Source organism: Pleuronectes platessa, chromosome 11, assembly GCF_947347685.1.
Source record: "Pleuronectes platessa chromosome 11, fPlePla1.1, whole genome shotgun sequence".
NCBI lineage: Eukaryota > Metazoa > Chordata > Actinopteri > Pleuronectiformes > Pleuronectidae > Pleuronectes > Pleuronectes platessa.
In genome coordinates, this window is record NC_070636.1 from 23,423,316 (window position 1) to 23,438,957 (window position 15,642).

General features: G+C 43.3%; 22 non-coding genes across 22 annotated transcripts; all 22 read left to right on the forward strand.

The window, feature by feature from the left end:
- Positions 1–321: 321 nt before the first annotated feature.
- On the forward strand, positions 322–485 carry LOC128452590 (U1 spliceosomal RNA). The gene has a single exon (XR_008341080.1). It is a non-coding gene; the product is annotated as a U1 spliceosomal RNA (small nuclear RNA).
- A 555-nt stretch (positions 486–1,040) lies between these two features.
- Positions 1,041–1,204, forward strand: LOC128452667 (U1 spliceosomal RNA). Its single transcript, XR_008341155.1, has one exon. It is a non-coding gene; the product is annotated as a U1 spliceosomal RNA (small nuclear RNA).
- Positions 1,205–1,759: 555 nt separating this feature from the next.
- Positions 1,760–1,923, forward strand: LOC128452591 (U1 spliceosomal RNA). The gene has a single exon (XR_008341081.1). It is a non-coding gene; the product is annotated as a U1 spliceosomal RNA (small nuclear RNA).
- Positions 1,924–2,479: 556 nt separating this feature from the next.
- Positions 2,480–2,643, forward strand: LOC128452666 (U1 spliceosomal RNA). Its single transcript, XR_008341154.1, has one exon. It is a non-coding gene; the product is annotated as a U1 spliceosomal RNA (small nuclear RNA).
- A 556-nt stretch (positions 2,644–3,199) lies between these two features.
- LOC128452800 (U1 spliceosomal RNA) lies at positions 3,200–3,363 on the forward strand. Its single transcript, XR_008341286.1, has one exon. It is a non-coding gene; the product is annotated as a U1 spliceosomal RNA (small nuclear RNA).
- Positions 3,364–3,919: 556 nt separating this feature from the next.
- LOC128452534 (U1 spliceosomal RNA) lies at positions 3,920–4,083 on the forward strand. The gene has a single exon (XR_008341026.1). It is a non-coding gene; the product is annotated as a U1 spliceosomal RNA (small nuclear RNA).
- A 555-nt stretch (positions 4,084–4,638) lies between these two features.
- LOC128452592 (U1 spliceosomal RNA) lies at positions 4,639–4,802 on the forward strand. The gene has a single exon (XR_008341082.1). It is a non-coding gene; the product is annotated as a U1 spliceosomal RNA (small nuclear RNA).
- A 556-nt stretch (positions 4,803–5,358) lies between these two features.
- On the forward strand, positions 5,359–5,522 carry LOC128452593 (U1 spliceosomal RNA). Its single transcript, XR_008341083.1, has one exon. It is a non-coding gene; the product is annotated as a U1 spliceosomal RNA (small nuclear RNA).
- A 555-nt stretch (positions 5,523–6,077) lies between these two features.
- Positions 6,078–6,241, forward strand: LOC128452594 (U1 spliceosomal RNA). Its single transcript, XR_008341084.1, has one exon. It is a non-coding gene; the product is annotated as a U1 spliceosomal RNA (small nuclear RNA).
- A 555-nt stretch (positions 6,242–6,796) lies between these two features.
- Positions 6,797–6,960, forward strand: LOC128452269 (U1 spliceosomal RNA). Its single transcript, XR_008340768.1, has one exon. It is a non-coding gene; the product is annotated as a U1 spliceosomal RNA (small nuclear RNA).
- A 555-nt stretch (positions 6,961–7,515) lies between these two features.
- Positions 7,516–7,679, forward strand: LOC128452595 (U1 spliceosomal RNA). The gene has a single exon (XR_008341085.1). It is a non-coding gene; the product is annotated as a U1 spliceosomal RNA (small nuclear RNA).
- Positions 7,680–8,235: 556 nt separating this feature from the next.
- Positions 8,236–8,399, forward strand: LOC128452596 (U1 spliceosomal RNA). The gene has a single exon (XR_008341086.1). It is a non-coding gene; the product is annotated as a U1 spliceosomal RNA (small nuclear RNA).
- A 556-nt stretch (positions 8,400–8,955) lies between these two features.
- On the forward strand, positions 8,956–9,119 carry LOC128452813 (U1 spliceosomal RNA). The gene has a single exon (XR_008341297.1). It is a non-coding gene; the product is annotated as a U1 spliceosomal RNA (small nuclear RNA).
- A 556-nt stretch (positions 9,120–9,675) lies between these two features.
- On the forward strand, positions 9,676–9,839 carry LOC128452753 (U1 spliceosomal RNA). Its single transcript, XR_008341240.1, has one exon. It is a non-coding gene; the product is annotated as a U1 spliceosomal RNA (small nuclear RNA).
- Positions 9,840–10,394: 555 nt separating this feature from the next.
- On the forward strand, positions 10,395–10,558 carry LOC128452598 (U1 spliceosomal RNA). The gene has a single exon (XR_008341088.1). It is a non-coding gene; the product is annotated as a U1 spliceosomal RNA (small nuclear RNA).
- Positions 10,559–11,113: 555 nt separating this feature from the next.
- On the forward strand, positions 11,114–11,277 carry LOC128452681 (U1 spliceosomal RNA). Its single transcript, XR_008341169.1, has one exon. It is a non-coding gene; the product is annotated as a U1 spliceosomal RNA (small nuclear RNA).
- Positions 11,278–11,833: 556 nt separating this feature from the next.
- LOC128452280 (U1 spliceosomal RNA) lies at positions 11,834–11,997 on the forward strand. The gene has a single exon (XR_008340779.1). It is a non-coding gene; the product is annotated as a U1 spliceosomal RNA (small nuclear RNA).
- Positions 11,998–12,552: 555 nt separating this feature from the next.
- LOC128452825 (U1 spliceosomal RNA) lies at positions 12,553–12,716 on the forward strand. Its single transcript, XR_008341308.1, has one exon. It is a non-coding gene; the product is annotated as a U1 spliceosomal RNA (small nuclear RNA).
- A 555-nt stretch (positions 12,717–13,271) lies between these two features.
- On the forward strand, positions 13,272–13,435 carry LOC128452599 (U1 spliceosomal RNA). The gene has a single exon (XR_008341089.1). It is a non-coding gene; the product is annotated as a U1 spliceosomal RNA (small nuclear RNA).
- Positions 13,436–13,991: 556 nt separating this feature from the next.
- LOC128452600 (U1 spliceosomal RNA) lies at positions 13,992–14,155 on the forward strand. Its single transcript, XR_008341090.1, has one exon. It is a non-coding gene; the product is annotated as a U1 spliceosomal RNA (small nuclear RNA).
- Positions 14,156–14,711: 556 nt separating this feature from the next.
- On the forward strand, positions 14,712–14,875 carry LOC128452837 (U1 spliceosomal RNA). The gene has a single exon (XR_008341319.1). It is a non-coding gene; the product is annotated as a U1 spliceosomal RNA (small nuclear RNA).
- A 556-nt stretch (positions 14,876–15,431) lies between these two features.
- On the forward strand, positions 15,432–15,595 carry LOC128452754 (U1 spliceosomal RNA). Its single transcript, XR_008341241.1, has one exon. It is a non-coding gene; the product is annotated as a U1 spliceosomal RNA (small nuclear RNA).
- Positions 15,596–15,642: the final 47 nt, after the last annotated feature.

Genomic DNA, 15,642 nt, shown 5'->3' on the forward strand with positions numbered 1-15,642 from the left:
GTTTCTGTTGTCTCTGAGACAAAGTTGTTATGTCTATGGGCTTTTGTAGTGATTTATCAGAAATGGCCAGGGCTTACCTGGCTGATTTTCATCGAGGTTTTCTCTGTTTTGCTAGGGGAATAAAAGGGCTGGAGACAAGAAAATGTATAAAGTCATTAGACGTCATTTCACAGAATTGTTTTCTTCACTTCAACAAGTCCTTTACCAAAACGGTTTGATGTGATACTGAAGGCCTTTCGATTCTGTGAATATGCATGAGGGCACCATGAGCCAAACAACTGTGTCTAAGGAACAAGGGCCTGTCTCCAATGCGTCCAACTCATACTTACCTGGCAGGGGAGAAACCATGATCATGAAGGTGGTTCACCCAGGGCGAGGCTCAGCCATTGCACTTCGGTTGTGCTGACCCGTGCGAATTCCCCAAATGTGGGAATCTCGACTGCATAATTTGTGGTAGTGGGGGACTGCGTCCGCGCTCTCCCCTGATCATTATGTTCAATTGCAATAAGAGCCTGACACTGGGCCTATTTTATAGGCTTTGTTGTAGATATTTTGTGCTCCTGACACAATGCACTCACCAATGCCACTGATTGTGGTAGAAGTATAATTTTACAGCAAATAGACAGGTTCATTACTGTTCCAAGTTTACTGTTTTGATAAGTAATGTTTGCTAGAAATTCTTGTACTGCCTGTATGCTGATTTTTCCGACTTTAGAGCAGTTTCTGTTGTCTCTGAGACAAAGTTGTTATGTCTATGGGCTTTTGTAGTGATTTATCAGAGATGGCCAGGGCTTACCTGGTTGATTTTCATCGAGGTTTTCTCTGTTTTGCTAGGGGAATAAAAGGGCTGGAGACAAGAAAATTTATAAAGTCATTAGATGTCATTTCACAGAATTGTTTTCTTCACTTCAACAAGTCCTTTACCAAAACGGTTTGATGTGATACTGAAGGCCTTTGGATTCTGTGAATATGCATGAGGGCACCATGAGCCAAACAACTGTGTCTAAGGAACAAGGGCCTGTCTCCAATGCGTCCAACTCATACTTACCTGGCAGGGGAGAAACCATGATCATGAAGGTGGTTCACCCAGGGCGAGGCTCAGCCATTGCACTTCGGTTGTGCTGACCCGTGCGAATTCCCCAAATGTGGGAATCTCGACTGCAGAATTTGTGGTAGTGGGGGACTGCGTCCGCGCTTTCCCCTGATCATTATGTTCAATTGCAATAAGAGCCTGACACTGGGCCTATTTTATAGGCTTTGTTGTAGATATTTTGTGCTCCTGACACAATGCACTCACCAATGCCACTGATTGTGGTAGAAGTATAATTTTACAGCAAATAGACAGGTTCATTACTGTTCCAAGTTTACTGTTTTGATAAGTAATGTTTGCTAGAAATTCTTGTACTGCCTGTATGCTGATTTTTCTGACTTTAGAGCAGTTTCTGTCGTCTCTGAGACAAAGTTGTTATGTCTATGGGCTTTTGTAGTGATTTATCAGAGATGGCCAGGGCTTACCTGGCTGATTTTCATCAAGGTTTTCTCTGTTTTGCTAGGGGAATAAAAGGGCTGGAGACAAGAAAATTTATAAAGTCATTAGATGTCATTTCACAGAATTGTTTGCTTCACTTCAACAAGTCCTTTACCAAAACGGTTTGATGTGATACTGAAGGCCTTTGGATTCTGTGAATATGCATGAGGGCACCATGAGCCAAACAACTGTGTCTAAGGAACAAGGGCCTGTCTCCAATGCGTCCAACTCATACTTACCTGGCAGGGGAGAAACCATGATCATGAAGGTGGTTCACCCAGGGCGAGGCTCAGCCATTGCACTTCGGTTGTGCTGACCCGTGCGAATTCCCCAAATGTGGGAATCTCGACTGCATAATTTGTGGTAGTGGGGGACTGCGTCCGCGCTCTCCCCTGATCATTATGTTCAATTGCAATAAGTGCCTGACACTGGGCCTATTTTATAGGCTTTGTTGTAGATATTTTGTGCTCCTGACACAATGCACTCACCAATGCCACTGATTGTGGTAGAAGTATAATTTTACAGCAAATAGACAGGTTCATTACTGTTCCAAGTTTACTGTTTTGATAAGTAATGTTTGCTAGAAATTCTTGTACTGCCTGTATGCTGATTTTTCCGACTTTAGAGCAGTTTCTGTTGTCTCTGAGACAAAGTTGTTATGTCTATGGGCTTTTGTAGTGATTTATCAGAGATGGCCAGGGCTTACCTGGCTGATTTTCATCAAGGTTTTCTCTGTTTTGCTAGGGGAATAAAAGGGCTGGAGACAAGAACATTTATAAAGTCATTAGATGTCATTTCACAAAATTGTTTGCTTCACTTCAACAAGTCCTTTACGAAAACGGTTTGATGTGATACTGAAGGCCTTTGGATTCTGTGAATATGCATGGGAGGCACCATGATCCAAACAACTGTGTCTAAGGAACAAGGGCCTGTCTCCAATGCGTCCAACTCATACTTACCTGGCAGGGGAGAAACCATGATCATGAAGGTGGTTCACCCAGGGCGAGGCTCAGCCATAACACTTCGGTTGTGCTGACCCCTGCGAATTCCCCAAATGTGGGAATCTCGACTGCATAATTTGTGGTAGTGGGGGACTGCGTCCGCGCTCTCCCCTGATCATTATGTTCAATTGCAATAAGAGCCTGACACTGGGCCTATTTTATAGTTTTTGTTGTAGATATTTTGTGCTCCCGACACAATGCACTCACTAATGCCACTGATTGTGGTAGAAGTATAATTTTACAGCAAATATACGGGTTCACTCCTGTTCCAAGTTTACTGTTTTGATAGGTAATGTTTGCTAGAAATTCTTGTACTGCCTGTATGCTGATTTTTCCGACTTTAAAGCAGTTTCTGTTGTCTCTGAGACAAAGTTGTTATGTCTTTGGGCTTTTGTGGTGATTTATCAGAGATGGCCAGGGCTTACCTGGCTGATTTTCATCGAGGTTTTCTCTGTTTTGCTAGGGGAATAAAAGGGCTGGAGACAAGAAAATTGATAAAGTCATTAGATGTCATTTCACAGATTTGTTTGCTTCACTTCAACAAGTCCTTTACCAAAACGGTTTGATGTGATACTGAAGGCCTTTGGATTCTGTGAATATGCATGGGAGGCACCATGAGCCAAACAACTGTGTCTAAGGAACAAGGGCCTGTCTCCAATGCGTCAAACTCATACTTACCTGGCAGGGGAGAAACCATGATCATGAAGGTGGTTCACCCAGGGCGAGGCTCAGCCATTGCACTTCGGTTGTGCTGACCCTTGCGAATTCCCCAAATGTGGGAATCTCGACTGCATAATTTGTGGTAGTGGGGGACTGCGTCCGCGCTCTCCCCTGATCATTATGTTCAATTGCAATAAGAGCCTGACACTGGGCCTATTTTATAGTCTTTGTTGTAGATATTTTTTGCTCCCGACACAATGCACTCACTAATGCCACTGATTGTGGTAGAAGTATATTTTTACAGCAAATATACGGGTTCACTCATGTTCCAAGTTTACTGTTTTGATAGGTAATGTTTGCTAGAAATTCTTGTACTGCCTGTATGCTGATTTTTCCGACTTTACAGCAGTTTCTGTTGTCTCTGAGACAAAGTTGTTATGTCTTTGGGCTTTTGTGGTGATTTATCAGAGATGGCCAGGGCTTACCTGGCTGATTTTCATCGAGGTTTTCTCTGTTTTGCTAGGGGAATAAAAGGGCTGGAGACAAGAAAATTGATAAAGTCATTAGATGTCATTTCACAGATTTGTTTGCTTCACTTCAACAAGTCCTTTACCAAAACGGTTTGATGTGATACTGAAGGCCTTTGGATTCTGTGAATATGCATGGGAGGCACCATGAGCCAAACAACTGTGTCTAAGGAACAAGGGCCTGTCTCCAATGCGTCAAACTCATACTTACCTGGTAGGGGAGAAACCATGATCATGAAGGTGGTTCACCCAGGGCGAGGCTCAGCCATTGCACTTCGGTTGTGCTGACCCTTGCGAATTCCCCAAATGTGGGAATCTCGACTGCATAATTTGTGGTAGTGGGGGACTGCGTCCGCGCTCTCCCCTGATCATTATGTTCAATTGCAATAAGAGCCTGACACTGGGCCTATTTTATAGGCTTTGTTGTAGATATTTTGTGCTCCTGACACAATGCACTCACCAATGCCACTGATTGTGGTAGAAGTATAATTTTACAGCAAATAGACAGGTTCATTACTGTTCCAAGTTTACTGTTTTGATAAGTAATGTTTGCTAGAAATTCTTGTACTGCCTGTATGCTGATTTTTCCGACTTTAGAGCAGTTTCTGTTGTCTCTGAGACAAAGTTGTTATGTCTATGGGCTTTTGTAGTGATTTATCAGAGATGGCCAGGGCTTACCTGGCTGATTTTCATCGAGGTTTTCTCTGTTTTGCTAGGGGAATAAAAGGGCTGGAGACAAGAAAATTGATAAAGTCATTAGATGTCATTTCACAGAATTGTTTTCTTCACTTCAACAAGTCCTTTACCAAAACGGTTTGATGTGATACTGAAGGCCTTTGGATTCTGTGAATATGCATGAGGGCACCATGAGCCAAACAACTGTGTCTAAGGAACAAGGGCCTGTCTCCAATGCGTCCAACTCATACTTACCTGGCAGGGGAGAAACCATGATCATGAAGGTGGTTCACCCAGGGCGAGGCTCAGCCATTGCACTTCGGTTGTGCTGACCCGTGCGAATTCCCCAAATGTGGGAATCTCGACTGCATAATTTGTGGTAGTGGGGGACTGCGTCCGCGCTCTCCCCTGATCATTATGTTCAATTGCAATAAGTGCCTGACACTGGGCCTATTTTATAGGCTTTGTTGTAGATATTTTGTGCTCCTGACACAATGCACTCACTAATGCCACTGATTGTGGTAGAAGTATATTTTTACAGCAAATATACGGGTTCACTCCTGTTCCAAGTTTACTGTTTTGATAGGTAATGTTTGCTAGAAATTCTTGTACTGCCTGTATGCTGATTTTTCCGACTTTACAGCAGTTTCTGTTGTCTCTGAGACAAAGTTGTTATGTCTTTGTGCTTTTGTGGTGATTTATCAGAGATGGCCAGGGCTTACCTGGCTGATTTTCATCGAGGTTTTCTCTGTTTTGCTAGGGGAATAAAAGGGCTGGAGACAAGAAAATTTATAAAGTCATTAGATGTCATTTCACAGATTTGTTTGCTTCACTTCAACAAGTCCTTTACCAAAACGGTTTGATGTGATACTGAAGGCCTTTGGATTCTGTGAATATGCATGGGAGGCACCATGAGCCAAACAACTGTGTCTAAGGAACAAGGGCCTGTCTCCAATGCGTCAAACTCATACTTACCTGGCAGGGGAGAAACCATGATCATGAAGGTGGTTCACCCAGGGCGAGGCTCAGCCATTGCACTTCGGTTGTGCTGACCCGTGCGAATTCCCCAAATGTGGGAATCTCGACTGCATAATTTGTGGTAGTGGGGGACTGCGTCCGCGCTCTCCCCTGATCATTATGTTCAATTGCAATAAGAGCCTGACACTGGGCCTATTTTATAGGCTTTGTTGTAGATATTTTGTGCTCCTGACACAATGCACTCACCAATGCCACTGATTGTGGTAGAAGTATAATTTTACAGCAAATAGACAGGTTCATTACTGTTCCAAGTTTACTGTTTTGATAAGTAATGTTTGCTAGAAATTCTTGTACTGCCTGTATGCTGATTTTTCCGACTTTAGAGCAGTTTCTGTTGTCTCTGAGACAAAGTTGTTATGTCTATGGGCTTTTGTAGTGATTTATCAGAGATGGCCAGGGCTTACCTGGCTGATTTTCATCAAGGTTTTCTCTGTTTTGCTAGGGGAATAAAAGGGCTGGAGACAAGAAAATGTATAAAGTCATTAGATGTCATTTCACAGAATTGTTTTCTTCACTTCAACAAGTCCTTTACCAAAACGGTTTGATGTGATACTGAAGGCCTTTGGATTCTGTGAATATGCATGAGGGCACCATGAGCGAAACAACTGTGTCTAAGGAACAAGGGCCTGTCTCCAATGCGTCCAACTCATACTTACCTGGCAGGGGAGAAACCATGATCATGAAGGTGGTTCACCCAGGGCGAGGCTCAGCCATTGCACTTCGGTTGTGCTGACCCGTGCGAATTCCCCAAATGTGGGAATCTCGACTGCATAATTTGTGGTAGTGGGGGACTGCGTCCGCGCTCTCCCCTGATCATTATGTTCAATTGCAATAAGAGCCTGACACTGGGCCTATTTTATAGGCTTTGTTGTAGATATTTTGTGCTCCTGACACAATGCACTCACCAATGCCACTGATTGTGGTAGAAGTATAATTTTACAGCAAATAGACAGGTTCATTACTGTTCCAAGTTTACTGTTTTGATAAGTAATGTTTGCTAGAAATTCTTGTACTGCCTGTATGCTGATTTTTCCGACTTTAGAGCAGTTTCTGTTGTCTCTGAGACAAAGTTGTTATGTCTATGGGCTTTTGTAGTGATTTATCAGAGATGGCCAGGGCTTACCTGGCTGATTTTCATCAAGGTTTTCTCTGTTTTGCTAGGGGAATAAAAGGGCTGGAGACAAGAAAATGTATAAAGTCATTAGATGTCATTTCACAGAATTGTTTTCTTCACTTCAACAAGTCCTTTACCAAAACGGTTTGATGTGATACTGAAGGCCTTTGGATTCTGTGAATATGCATGAGGGCACCATGAGCCAAACAACTGTGTCTAAGGAACAAGGGCCTGTCTCCAATGCGTCCAACTCATACTTACCTGGCAGGGGAGAAACCATGATCATGAAGGTGGTTCACCCAGGGCGAGGCTCAGCCATTGCACTTCGGTTGGGCTGACCCTTGCGAATTCCCCAAATGTGGGAATCTCGACTGCATAATTTGTGGTAGTGGGGGACTGCGTCCGCGCTCTCCCCTGATCATTATGTTCAATTGCAATAAGAGCCTGACACTGGGCCTATTTTATAGGCTTTGTTGTAGATATTTTGTGCTCCTGACACAATGCACTCACCAATGCCACTGATTGTGGTAGAAGTATAATTTTACAGCAAATAGACAGGTTCATTACTGTTCCAAGTTTACTGTTTTGATAAGTAATGTTTGGTAGAAATTCTTGTACTGCCTGTATGCTGATTTTTCCGACTTTAGAGCAGTTTCTGTTGTCTCTGAGACAAAGTTGTTATGTCTATGGGCTTTTGTAGTGATTTATCAGAGATGGCCAGGGCTTACCTGGCTGATTTTCATCAAGGTTTTCTCTGTTTTGCTAGGGGAATAAAAGGGCTGGAGACAAGAAAATTTATAAAGTCATTAGATGTCATTTCACAGAATTGTTTGCTTCACTTCAACAAGTCCTTTACCAAAACGGTTTGATGTGATACTGAAGGCCTTTGGATTCTGTGAATATGCATGAGGGCACCATGAGCCAAACAACTGTGTCTAAGGAACAAGGGCCTGTCTCCAATGCGTCCAACTCATACTTACCTGGCAGGGGAGAAACCATGATCATGAAGGTGGTTCACCCAGGGCGAGGCTCAGCCATTGCACTTCGGTTGTGCTGACCCGTGCGAATTCCCCAAATGTGGGAATCTCGACTGCATAATTTGTGGTAGTGGGGGACTGCGTCCGCGCTCTCCCCTGATTATTATGTTCAATTGCAATAAGTGCCTGACACTGGGCCTATTTTATAGGCTTTGTTGTAGATATTTTGTGCTCCTGACACAATGCACTCACCAATGCCACTGATTGTGGTAGAAGTATAATTTTACAGCAAATAGACAGGTTCATTACTGTTCCAAGTTTACTGTTTTGATAAGTAATGTTTGCTAGAAATTCTTGTACTGCCTGTATGCTGATTTTTCCGACTTTAGAGCAGTTTCTGTTGTCTCTGAGACAAAGTTGTTATGTCTATGGGCTTTTGTAGTGATTTATCAGAGATGGCCAGGGCTTACCTGGCTGATTTCCATCAAGGTTTTCTCTGTTTTGCTAGGGGAATAAAAGGGCTGGAGACAAGAAAATTTATAAAGTCATTAGATGTCATTTCACAGAATTGTTTGCTTCACTTCAACAAGTCCTTTACCAAAACGGTTTGATGTTTTACTGAAGGCCTTTGGATTCTGTGAATATGCATGGGAGGCACCATGATCCAAACAACTGTGTCTAAGGAACAAGGGCCTGTCTCCAATGCGTCCAACTCATACTTACCTGGCAGGGGAGAAACCATGATCATGAAGGTGGTTCACCCAGGGCGAGGCTCAGCCATTGCACTTCGGTTGTGCTGACCCGTGCGAATTCCCCAAATGTGGGAATCTCGACTGCATAATTTGTGGTAGTGGGGGACTGCGTCCGCGCTCTCCCCTGATCATTATGTTCAATTGCAATAAGAGCCTGACACTGGGCCTATTTTTTCGGCTTTGTTGTAGATATTTTGTGCTCCTGACACAATGCACTCACCAATGCCACTGATTGTGGTAGAAGTATAATTTTACAGCAAATAGACAGGTTCATTACTGTTCCAAGTTTACTGTTTTGATAAGTAATGTTTGCTAGAAATTCTTGTACTGCCTGTATGCTGATTTTTCCGACTTTAGAGCAGTTTCTGTTGTCTCTGAGACAAAGTTGTTATGTCTATGGGCTTTTGTAGTGATTTATCAGAGATGGCCAGGGCTTACCTGGCTGATTTTCATCGAGGTTTTCTCTGTTTTGCTAGGGGAATAAAAGGGCTGGAGACAAGAAAATTGATAAAGTCATTAGATGTCATTTCACAGATTTGTTTGCTTCACTTCAACAAGTCCTTTACCAAAACGGTTTGATGTGATACTGAAGGCCTTTGGATTCTGTGAATATGCATGGGAGGCACCATGAGCCAAACAACTGTGTCTAAGGAACAAGGGCCTGTCTCCAATGCGTCAAACTCATACTTACCTGGCAGGGGAGAAACCATGATCATGAAGGTGGTTCACCCAGGGCGAGGCTCAGCCATTGCACTTCGGTTGTGCTGACCCTTGCGAATTCCCCAAATGTGGGAATCTCGACTGCATAATTTGTGGTAGTGGGGGACTGCGTCCGCGCTCTCCCCTGATCATTATGTTCAATTGCAATAAGAGCCTGACACTGGGCCTATTTTATAGTCTTTGTTGTAGATATTTTGTGCTCCCGACACAATGCACTCACTAATGCCACTGATTGTGGTAGAAGTATATTTTTACAGCAAATATACGGGTTCACTCCTGTTCCAAGTTTACTGTTTTGATAGGTAATGTTTGCTAGAAATTCTTGTACTGCCTGTATGCTGATTTTTCCGACTTTACAGCAGTTTCTGTTGTCTCTGAGACAAAGTTGTTATGTCTTTGGGCTTTTGTGGTGATTTATCAGAGATGGCCAGGGCTTACCTGGCTGATTTTCATCGAGGTTTTCTCTGTTTTGCTAGGGGAATAAAAGGGCTGGAGACAAGAAAATTTATAAAGTCATTAGATGTCATTTCACAGATTTGTTTGCTTCACTTCAACAAGTCCTTTACCAAAACGGTTTGATGTGATACTGAAGGCCTTTGGATTCTGTGAATATGCATGGGAGGCACCATGAGCCAAACAACTGTGTCTAAGGAACAAGGGCCTGTCTCCAATGCGTCAAACTCATACTTACCTGGCAGGGGAGAAACCATGATCATGAAGGCGGTTCACCCAGGGCGAGGCTCAGCCATTGCACTTCGGTTGTGCTGACCCGTGCGAATTCCCCAAATGTGGGAATCTCGACTGCATAATTTGTGGTAGTGGGGGACTGCGTCCGCGCTCTCCCCTGATCATTATGTTCAATTGCAATAAGAGCCTGACACTGGGCCTATTTTATAGGCTTTGTTGTAGATATTTTGTGCTCCTGACACAATGCACTCACCAATGCCACTGATTGTGGTAGAAGTATAATTTTACAGCAAATAGACAGGTTCATTACTGTTCCAAGTTTACTGTTTTGATAAGTAATGTTTGCTAGAAATTCTTGTACTGCCTGTATGCTGATTTTTCCGACTTTAGAGCAGTTTCTGTTGTCTCTGAGACAAAGTTGTTATGTCTATGGGCTTTTGTAGTGATTTATCAGAGATGGCCAGGGCTTACCTGGCTGATTTTCATCGAGGTTTTCTCTGTTTTGCTAGGGGAATAAAAGGGCTGGAGACAAGAAAATTGATAAAGTCATTAGATGTCATTTCACAGAATTGTTTTCTTCACTTCAACAAGTCCTTTACCAAAACGGTTTGATGTGATACTGAAGGCCTTTGGATTCTGTGAATATGCATGAGGGCACCATGAGCCAAACAACTGTGTCTAAGGAACAAGGGCCTGTCTCCAATGCGTCCAACTCATACTTACCTGGCAGGGGAGAAACCATGATCATGAAGGTGGTTCACCCAGGGCGAGGCTCAGCCATTGCACTTCGGTTGTGCTGACCCGTGCGAATTCCCCAAATGTGGGAATCTCGACTGCATAATTTGTGGTAGTGGGGGACTGCGTCCGCGCTCTCCCCTGATCATTATGTTCAATTGCAATAAGAGCCTGACACTGGGCCTATTTTATAGGCTTTGTTGTAGATATTTTGTGCTCCTGACACAATGCACTCACCAATGCCACTGATTGTGGTAGAAGTATAATTTTACAGCAAATAGACAGGTTCATTACTGTTCCAAGTTTACTGTTTTGATAAGTAATGTTTGCTAGAAATTCTTGTACTGCCTGTATGCTGATTATTCCGACTTTAGAGCAGTTTCTGTTGTCTCTGAGACAAAGTTGTTATGTCTATGGGCTTTTGTAGTGATTTATCAGAGATGGCCAGGGCTTACCTGGCTGATTTTCATCGAGGTTTTCTCTGTTTTGCTAGGGGAATAAAAGGGCTGGAGACAAGAAAATTTATCAAGTCATTAGATGTCATTTCACAGAATTGTTTTCTTCACTTCAACAAGTCCTTTACCAAAACGGTTTGATGTGATACTGAAGGCCTTTGGATTCTGTGAATATGCATGAGGGCACCATGAGCCAAACAACTGTGTCTAAGGAACAAGGGCCTGTCTCCAATGCGTCCAACTCATACTTACCTGGCAGGGGAGAAACCATGATCATGAAGGTGGTTCACCCAGGGCGAGGCTCAGCCATTGCACTTCGGTTGTGCTGACCCGTGCGAATTCCCCAAATGTGGGAATCTCGACTGCAGAATTTGTGGTAGTGGGGGACTGCGTCCGCGCTCTCCCCTGATCATTATGTTCAATTGCAATAAGAGCCTGACACTGGGCCTATTTTATAGGCTTTGTTGTAGATATTTTGTGCTCCTGACACAATGCACTCACCAATGCCACTGATTGTGGTAGAAGTATAATTTTACAGCAAATAGACAGGTTCATTACTGTTCCAAGTTTACTGTTTTGATAAGTAATGTTTGCTAGAAATTCTTGTACTGCCTGTATGCTGATTTTTCCGACTTTAGAGCAGTTTCTGTTGTCTCTGAGACAAAGTTGTTATGTCTATGGGCTTTTGTAGTGATTTATCAGAGATGGCCAGGGCTTACCTGGCTGATTTTCATCAAGGTTTTCTCTGTTTTGCTAGGGGAATAAAAGGGCTGGAGACAAGAAAATTTATAAAGTCATTAGATGTCATTTCACAGAATTGTTTGCTTCACTTCAACAAGTCCTTTACCAAAACGGTTTGATGTGATACTGAAGGCCTTTGGATTCTGTGAATATGCATGGGAGGCACCATGATCCAAACAACTGTGTCTAAGGAACAAGGGCCTGTCTCCAATGCGTCCAACTCATACTTACCTGGCAGGGGAGAAACCATGATCATGAAGGTGGTTCACCCAGGGCGAGGCTCAGCCATTGCACTTCGGTTGTGCTGACCCTTGCGAATTCCCCGAATGTGGGAATCTCGACTGCATAATTTGTGGTAGTGGGGGACTGCGTCCGCGCTCTCCCCTGATCATTATGTTCAATTGCAATAAGTGCCTGACACTGGGCCTATTTTATAGGCTTTGTTGTAGATATTTTGTGCTCCTGACACAATGCACTCACCAATGCCACTGATTGTGGTAGAAGTATATTTTTACAGCAAATATACGGGTTCACTCCTGTTCCAAGTTTACTGTTTTGATAGGTAATGTTTGCTAGAAATTCTTGTACTGCCTGTATGCTGATTTTTCCGACTTTACAGCAGTTTCTGTTGTCTCTGAGACAAAGTTGTTATGTCTTTGGGCTTTTGTGGTGATTTATCAGAGATGGCCAGGGCTTACCTGGCTGATTTTCATCGAGGTTTTCTCTGTTTTGCTAGGGGAATAAAAGGGCTGGAGACAAGAAAATGTATAAAGTCATTAGATGTCATTTCACAGAATTGTTTTCTTCACTTCAACAAGTCCTTTACCAAAACGGTTTGATGTGATACTGAAGGCCTTTGGATTCTGTGAATATGCATGAGGGCACCATGAGCCAAACAACTGTGTCTAAGGAACAAGGGCCTGTCTCCAATGCGTCCAACTCATACTTACCTGGCAGGGGAGAAACCATGATCATGAAGGTGGTTCACCCAGGGCGAGGCTCAGCCATTGCACTTCGGTTGTGCTGACCCTTGCGAATTCCCCAAATGTGGGAATCTCGACTGCATAATTTGTGGTAGTGGGGGACTGCGTCCGCGCTCTCCCCTGATCATTATGTTCAATTGCAATAAGAGCCTGACACTGGGCCTATTTTATAGGCTTTGTTGTAGATATTTTGTGCTCCTGACACAATGCACTCACCAATGCCACTGATTGTGGTAGAAGTATAATTTTACAGCAAATAGACAGGTTCATTACTGTTCCAAGTTTACTGTTTTGATAAGTAATGTTTGGTAGAAATTCTTGTACTGCCTGTATGCTGATTTTTCCGACTTTAGAGCAGTTTCTGTTGTCTCTGAGACAAAGTTGTTATGTCTATGGGCTTTTGTAGTGATTTATCAGAGATGGCCAGGGCTTACCTGGCTGATTTTCATCAAGGTTTTCTCTGTTTTGCTAGGGGAATAAAAGGGCTGGAGACAAGAAAATTTATAAAGTCATTAGATGTCATTTCACAGAATTGTTTGCTTCACTTCAACAAGTCCTTTACCAAAACGGTTTGATGTGATACTGAAGGCCTTTGGATTCTGTGAATATGCATGAGGGCACCATGAGCCAAACAACTGTGTCTAAGGAACAAGGGCCTGTCTCCAATGCGTCCAACTCATACTTACCTGGCAGGGGAGAAACCATGATCATGAAGGTGGTTCACCCAGGGCGAGGCTCAGCCATTGCACTTCGGTTGTGCTGACCCGTGCGAATTCCCCAAATGTGGGAATCTCGACTGCATAATTTGTGGTAGTGGGGGACTGCGTCCGCGCTCTCCCCTGATCATTATGTTCAATTGCAATAAGTGCCTGACACTGGGCCTATTTTATAGGCTTTGTTGTAGATATTTTGTGCTCCTGACACAATGCACTCACCAATGCCACTGATTGTGGTAGAAGTATAATTTTACAGCAAATAGACAGGTTCATTACTGTTCCAAGTTTACTGTTTTGATAAGTAATGTTTGCTAGAAATTCTTGTACTGCCTGTATGCTGATTTTTCCGACTTTAGAGCAGTTTCTGTTGTCTCTGAGACAAAGTTGTTATGTCTATGGGCTTTTGTAGTGATTTATCAGAGATGGCCAGGGCTTACCTGGCTGATTTCCATCAAGGTTTTCTCTGTTTTGCTAGGGGAATAAAAGGGCTGGAGACAAGAAAATTTATAAAGTCATTAGATGTCATTTCACAGAATTGTTTGCTTCACTTCAACAAGTCCTTTACCAAAACGGTTTGATGTTTTACTGAAGGCCTTTGGATTCTGTGAATATGCATGGGAGGCACCATGATCCAAACAACTGTGTCTAAGGAACAAGGGCCTGTCTCCAATGCGTCCAACTCATACTTACCTGGCAGGGGAGAAACCATGATCATGAAGGTGGTTCACCCAGGGCGAGGCTCAGCCATTGCACTTCGGTTGTGCTGACCCGTGCGAATTCCCCAAATGTGGGAATCTCGACTGCATAATTTGTGGTAGTGGGGGACTGCGTCCGCGCTCTCCCCTGATCATTATGTTCAATTGCAATAAGAGCCTGACACTGGGCCTATTTTTTCGGCTTTGTTGTAGATATTTTGTGCTCCTGACACAATGCACTCACCAATGCCACTGATTGTGGTAGAAGTATAATTTTACAGCAAATAGACAGGTTCATTACTGTTCCAAGTTTACTGTTTTGATAAGTAATGTTTGCTAGAAATTCTTGTACTGCCTGTATGCTGATTTTTCCGACTTTAGAGCAGTTTCTGTTGTCTCTGAGACAAAGTTGTTATGTCTATGGGCTTTTGTAGTGATTTATCAGAGATGGCCAGGGCTTACCTGGCTGATTTTCATCGAGGTTTTCTCTGTTTTGCTAGGGGAATAAAAGGGCTGGAGACAAGAAAATTGATAAAGTCATTAGATGTCATTTCACAGATTTGTTTGCTTCACTTCAACAAGTCCTTTACCAAAACGGTTTGATGTGATACTGAAGGCCTTTGGATTCTGTGAATATGCATGGGAGGCACCATGAGCCAAACAACTGTGTCTAAGGAACAAGGGCCTGTCTCCAATGCGTCAAACTCATACTTACCTGGCAGGGGAGAAACCATGATCATGAAGGTGGTTCACCCAGGGCGAGGCTCAGCCATTGCACTTCGGTTGTGCTGACCCTTGCGAATTCCCCAAATGTGGGAATCTCGACTGCATAATTTGTGGTAGTGGGGGACTGCGTCCGCGCTCTCCCCTGATCATTATGTTCAATTGCAATAAGAGCCTGACACTGGGCCTATTTTATAGTCTTTGTTGTAGATATTTTGTGCTCCCGACACAATGCACTCACTAATGCCACTGATTGTGGTAGAAGTATATTTTTACAGCAAATATACGGGTTCACTCCTGTTCCAAGTTTACTGTTTTGATAGGTAATGTTTGCTAGAAATTCTTGTACTGCCTGTATGCTGATTTTTCCGACTTTACAGCAGTTTCTGTTGTCTCTGAGACAAAGTTGTTATGTCTTTGGGCTTTTGTGGTGATTTATCAGAGATGGCCAGGGCTTACCTGGCTGATTTTCATCGAGGTTTTCTCTGTTTTGCTAGGGGAATAAAAGGGCTGGAGACAAGAAAATTTATAAAGTCATTAGATGTCATTTCACAGATTTGTTTGCTTCACTTCAACAAGTCCTTTACCAAAACGGTTTGATGTGATACTGAAGGCCTTTGGATTCTGTGAATATGCATGGGAGGCACCATGAGCCAAACAACTGTGTCTAAGGAACAAGGGCCTGTCTCCAATGCGTCAAACTCATACTTACCTGGCAGGGGAGAAACCATGATCATGAAGGCGGTTCACCCAGGGCGAGGCTCAGCCATTGCACTTCGGTTGTGCTGACCCGTGCGAATTCCCCAAATGTGGGAATCTCGACTGCATAATTTGTGGTAGTGGGGGACTGCGTCCGCGCTCTCCCCTGATCATTATGTTCAATTGCAATAAGAGCCTGACACTGGGCCTATTTTA